This window comes from Crinia signifera, chromosome 1 (genome assembly GCF_055691185.1).
Source record: "Crinia signifera chromosome 1, ASM5569118v1, whole genome shotgun sequence".
NCBI classification, from domain to species: Eukaryota; Metazoa; Chordata; class Amphibia; order Anura; family Myobatrachidae; genus Crinia; species Crinia signifera.
The window spans coordinates 443193058-443199188 of record NC_139217.1 but is presented as its reverse complement, the minus strand read 5'-3'; the positions used below and the strand labels follow the sequence as shown (position 1 = coordinate 443199188).

The 6131-nt window shown below is 44.8% G+C and overlaps 1 long non-coding RNA gene across 1 annotated transcript in view; it reads right to left on the bottom strand.

Moving 5' to 3' along the window:
- Positions 1-3342: 3342 nt before the first annotated feature.
- The window catches only part of LOC146020613 (uncharacterized), a 110087-nt gene continuing 107298 nt past the window's right edge, over positions 3343-6131 (bottom strand). Inside the window, exon 3 of the long non-coding RNA XR_014450817.1 lies at positions 3343-4398. This is a non-coding gene — a long non-coding RNA (uncharacterized LOC146020613). The remainder of the gene's footprint in view (positions 4399-6131) is intronic.

Sequence of the window (6131 nt, the reverse complement as noted above, 5' to 3'; positions counted from 1 at the left end):
TTAATCCCCATGCATTGCAACATGGTTTGTTCCAGGGAGGAAATAACATGCTAATTCTGCCTAACTTCCAACCCAGAACCAAGCCCTTATTGCAGTGGGTTGTCTTTCCTACGCTCTAAAAAAAACAGAAAGCACTGAAAAAACAGAGGCTCTACGGTCACATTAGTTCTGTCTGCATTGGCTGTTGGCAGTCCGAATTTGACCCCATCCCCAATGTTTGGCGTCTGTTTATGCGCAAACCCCAGGAGCGAACAGACTGTGTGATCCGGGTGGGGAGGGGCCAGTAGCAGGGAAACGCCCAGCATTGTATGGGTGTCCCCATAAAAACACGGCCAGATCCCCTTGAAACAGAGGCCTGACAATGCTTGTGTGGGGGGGCCAGTTGACCTCACGTGACTTACTTTCAGACCCTGGCAACGAGCGGCTTAAGTGAGTTACACACTTGTTGGGCCCCTTTGTTGCATAAATGGAGGGCAGTGACAGAGCTGGACCATGGGAATGGACAGTGTTTTATGGGCGCTCCCATGAAAATGCTGTGCGTTGCCATGGGTGTGCAGGCGAGCCGGCGGCTGACATCACAGGAGAAATAAATTAGATGGTTGGCGACCATTGAAGGATTTCTCCTGCTAGCCTGGTACCGAGGGGTCTCCTGGTATCTAGGGGACTCGGCGGTCAGAGGGGGTGGGCAGGGCATTTATTTGGCGAGGTGACGGGCGGCATCTCAGGAGCTTGGTAAGCTGCGATGTTCGCAAAGCCAATGTGCAGATATGATACATCGTGTTTAAATATTGTTTATGGACTTAAAGTTCAGGAATAGTCCTACTCTGACCTTGCCGGAATTTGTTTTTAATTTTAGAGATGTGCAGGCTCTGATTTACTCTGATTTCAAAGCAGGATCTTATTGGCTATCAACTGTCAACAACTGTCATGTGATTTGGGATAGCCAATAAGATCCTGCTTTGAAATCAGAGTAAGGGCGAGATGTATCAAATGGAAAATGCGGTAAACCCCCGGTTTTACTGCATTTTCCTATGTATCAAAAATGATACCGCAGTGAAGGGTATCGCCACCTTTGGGTGGCGATACCCTATAGAAGCCTATGGGCTTCTTTTCGCCGACGCAAACCCGCCGCCTCGCCGACCCCCCCTCTGGCTTACCTTCCTGAAGGGTCCTCCTGGACCCTGGAAGGTAAACCTTTCCTCCCCCTAGTGACGCAGCCGGACGTCCTTCCGGCTGCAGGGGGGAGGAGGAGGCGCCGGGGACAGCTTGCTTAGCTGTCCCCGGCGTGACGCCGCGTGAGGGATGCAGGAGCTGGCTGGGAGGTGATGGAGACCCCCCGCACACCACATTCCAGGTATAGCGGGGGGCCTCCGTCACCGCACCGCGATGCCAGCCGCATATGTTAGTACATATGCGGCGGCATCGCGGCGGGGGGGGCGTAGGGCGGCGATGTATTTTAATACATCCCGCCCTAAATCAGAACCTGTACATCTCTAGTTTTTATGAATCTAACTTGACTACTAAGCCCAGGACTGGGCTACTAAGCTGCAGATCTTATACATCACATCATCCAGAACTATTAAACTGCATCATAACAGTCATGCGTTCATTAATAATGGCTTCTATGGGCTGTATGCTACACCAGTGTCTATCGGCCTCGCCAGCTGTGCTGTGTAACTGTCATACTGTAGCTGTATATCGTATTCTGGGTTCCTTTTGCTAATGCATCATTTGGGGTCAACCTGCAGTTTGCTAATAGAAATCTTTTGTTATACCTATGCAAAATGAAGATGATGCTAATGTGCCCCTAAGGTAAACCCATTCCTAAAATGAACTAGGGAGAGATGGAGAATTCATCTTTCAAAGTGAAAATAAGTAATTGCCCCTTCCACATTGATGTATATGGGTAAAATGTGGTTTATTTAAAGAACACATCTCTATGGGACACAGAATCCTTAATGAGTCTGTGCTTACGCTCCCCTGACATTCCGGTTACACAGCTGCAACGTGTCCATTAATGTCCATTAGCAGTTGTGCGCCCAATAGTATTAAAAAAAACACAGAAAGTAACTTTGTTGGTCTGGATTTGCAGGTTGAATCTTTGGAGTTAAATAATACTGAAAATAATAATAATAATAATAATAATAATAATAATAATAATAATAATAATAATAATTTAACATTAGAATAGTTTGTCAATTCCCTTTACTCAGACCAACTCTATAGCCCAGTAGATCAATATTCATGTTATACAAGAGGCTCATGGAATACATTACAATGCAGTAAAATATATACAAGTCGGGTATCCCTTAAGGTGGCCATACATCAGAAAGACATTGCACCCAATCATACAATCTGAATGCATTGTACGATGGATTGCATGCAGATTGTGTGCACATCGTGTGTACACAATCATGCAATCACACAATATCCCGGCCCCGGGAGATTGGAGGATTGGTCCTCTGATCTGACGTGCTGCACGTCAGTTCAGTTGGGATTGGGAGCAGATTGCATGTGCTTTTAAGTACATGCAATTTGTCTTTAGATGGCTCATACAACCAGCATCACCTGACACTCCCTCCCTGTCTAGCAGAGAAGAGATGTGCCGTTTCGGGGTGGCCCGTGGCAGTGAAGATGCTGGGAGCCGCAGAAGTTTCCAAGCGACAGGCGGACGGGCAGGTGAAGAGAGCGGTGAATGTTGGGGCTTGGTGTATTAATGGGGTGGGATACGGTCATTTGGTCTACAGCATGATGGTCAACAGTCATTAGGTCGACACCATTATGTCAACATGGGAAAAGGTCGACAGGGGTCTAGGTCGACATATGAAAAGGTCGACATGGTTCTAGGTCAAAAGGTCATTAGTTCGACGGTCCGTTAGTTCGACAGGTCATTAGTTCGACAATGTCTAGGTCGACAGTCAAAAGGTCGACATGTCAACCTAATGCATGTTGACCAATAGTGGTCAAGCTATTGACTTTCAGCGTTATTACCGTCAACCTTAAGATTGGAAACATAATTACAATCTGGATGTGCCATAGATAGATAAAAAAAAAGTAACTGCCTTAAAGAATAATGGATATTCATGCTGAATAGCAGATGACTCTATGACAGTGGTTCCCAACTCTTCTCCTCAGTTATCCCCAACAGTTCACATTTTCCAAGCCACCTGTGGTGTTTATAAAATGTGACATACAGTGAACCGGCTGGTGACTTGAGGCCAGATTATCTAAGCTTCAAAAGTGATAAAATGGAGAGTGATAACCAGCCAGCCAATCAGCTCCTAACTTCCATGTCACAGACTGTGTTTGACAAATATCAGACAGGAGCTGATTGGCTGGCTGTTTACCCCTCTCCATTTTATCACTTTTGAAGCTTAGAGAATCTGTCCCTTGGAGAGCTACATTTTTAGAGGTACTTGAGGACTGAGGTTGGGAACCAATGTTCTATGCTAGTGTCCTCTACACAGCAATCCTAACCACATTGTGATGTCCATGCAATAAAACAGGAGACAATTGCAGTTCAAGTCATTGATGTTAACGATGACAGTGCTAACATTTCAACAGGCAACATGTTGACACTCGTAATGTCTACAGAAGAAATGTCGATATTGCCGGAATGTTGACATAAGGGTTAGGCACTGGGGTGAGGCTATGGATAGCACTATAGAGAGGGATTAGGGAAAGGAATAGTGGTCAAATACTTACCAGAAATCTGGAGGATTGAATGTCAGACCCAGAAGTGATGGTCACATAATAGCCAGGACCCGAAAGATGCTACTGTGGCTGCCAGAAGAAGGTAGGTCACTGGAATGAATTGTCAACATTCTATCGTGTTGACATTTCATCAACATTATGAACATGTCATTGTTCTCATGTCAACATGAGGAATGTCAACATTATGCCACTAAACATTTTGTACCAGCCTTATTAGTCAAGCACTATTGAATAGGAACTTTTTTGTGCGGTGGAACAGTTCTATTAATTTTTATAACAAGTTACTGTATAGTAATCATTAAAAACATTACATAGAATAAGTATCAACACATTAATCCAGAGTGCAGTAAATATCGGGGCTTACAGTGACCATCCATAGCCTAAGGAGGTCCACACTTATTTCTGTAAACAGTATCAATGTCGGTAGTTATCCAGCTCCCTATTGCACAATAAGGAGTACGACCATCCTGGTCCTATTGGAGCGTTCTGTGGAGCCAGGAGACATACAACACAAAACTCCAATCCCTGGTTTTGCCAATACTCAATTCTTATTAGTTCTGTTTAGAGCTTTTCCAATTTCTCATTGATCACCAAATCCAAATGGCTTTTATGATCGTTCTCTCAATTTTAAAATTCCATGTTTTATAATTGGTAAATCCACTTGCACTTTGACTGTGATGTCACCTGAAAAAAACAACAACATTGATTAAAACTATTGTCAGTTTGCCAGCTTTATACTACACTTCTCACAAACAGTTTCTGTTCATTTCATTCTTTCAGGGAGATGTATAAAACTTTGAAGAAAGATAAAGTAGCATCCAATCAGCTTCCTATTCCTGTTTTACATACAGTGAGGCAAATGTATTAAGCCTGATGAAGAGAGAAAATCAAGATAAAGTGGAGATAAAGTAGAAGGAGATAACGCACCATGTATTATCGACCACACTTAGATCGACAGTCATTAGGTCAACACCGTTGGGTGACATGCAGGAAGGTTGACAGGGTTCTAGGTCAACATGGTTGAAGGTTGACATGTGTCTAGGTCGACAGGGGACAAGGTTGACATATCGTTAGGTCGACACAGGTTATGCCGACAAGCCGTGAGTTCGACATGGGTTTTTTCACTGTTTTTTTGACCCGAAAGATGACACAGTTGACTTGGACACTGTTTGAAGTGAACCGCAGCCCTTCGCATCGCTCGCTTTGCCCGCAATGCTTCAGGCACAGTGCCTCGCTGTGCTCGGCACACTATTTTATTCTCCCACGACGCCCTAGTGGATGGTAGAGCATGAAATACCTCCTTTCGGCACATGTCGGCTCAAAAAAACAGTGAAAAAACCCATGTCGACCTCGCAACCTGTCGACACAACCCATGTCGACCTAACGCTATGTCGACCTAAAACCATGTCGACCTTGTCCCCTGTCGACCTAGACACCTGTTGACCTTCAACCACGTCGACCTAGAACCATGTCGACCTTTCTGCATGTCGACCCACCAGTGTCGACCTAATGACTGTCGACCTATGTGTGGTCGATAATATGACCGTATCCCAATGCACCAGCCAAGGCACTTCGGAAAAGCTGCTCCTTTTTGCGGACCAAAATTTAGGAATATTTTGCACATTAGTATTCTCCAGTGGAAAGTGCATTCAGTCTTTATTTCATTCAGATAATAATTATCAATCTTTATTCAAAATACAGTATTCACTAGCGAGATTTGGGCCCTTTTCATCAAATTCTGAGGCATCCAACTCCGGGTAAGTCCCGTGTCCAACCTTGAGCATTTCCTGTGTCAGATTCCCGGCGAACAGGACCCGGGTTATTTTTTTCTTCCCCATTTACACCAAGCTCCAGCCCGGAGTGGAATGGTAATAATCCGGGTCGAGGCTCTGGTGTAAAATACATAAGGATAGAATTCCATAGCATGGCAGTCCCATCAGTTTACAAGACAGTGTGGGCTTTCTGAATATGATAAGCTTGCCTGTGAGTTTTCAGGGAACGCTTGAAAGTTTAGAGGCTAGAGGAGAGTCTTAGTGTGCGTGGGAGGGCATTCCATAGGGTGGGCGCTGCCCGACAAAAATCCTGCAGGTGTAAGTGAGAGCGAGTAATGGGTGTGGTTGAGAGATGCAGATCTTGTGCAGAGCGGAGAGGTCGGGTGGGGATATATTTTGAGATAAGCGAAGAGATATAAGTCGGTGTAGTCAGAGTAATGGCCTTGTATGTAAGTAGAAGTTTTTTATATTGAATGCAGTAATATACAGGCAACCAGTGGAGGGACTGAAAGAGCGAATCAGCAGACAATGAACGTGTAGCCAGGAAGATCATCCTCGCAGCTGCATTCAAAATGGATGGTAGTGGTGAGAGTGTTTTCTTAGGAAGACCGGTAAGGAGGCTATTGCAATAGTCATTGCGTGATA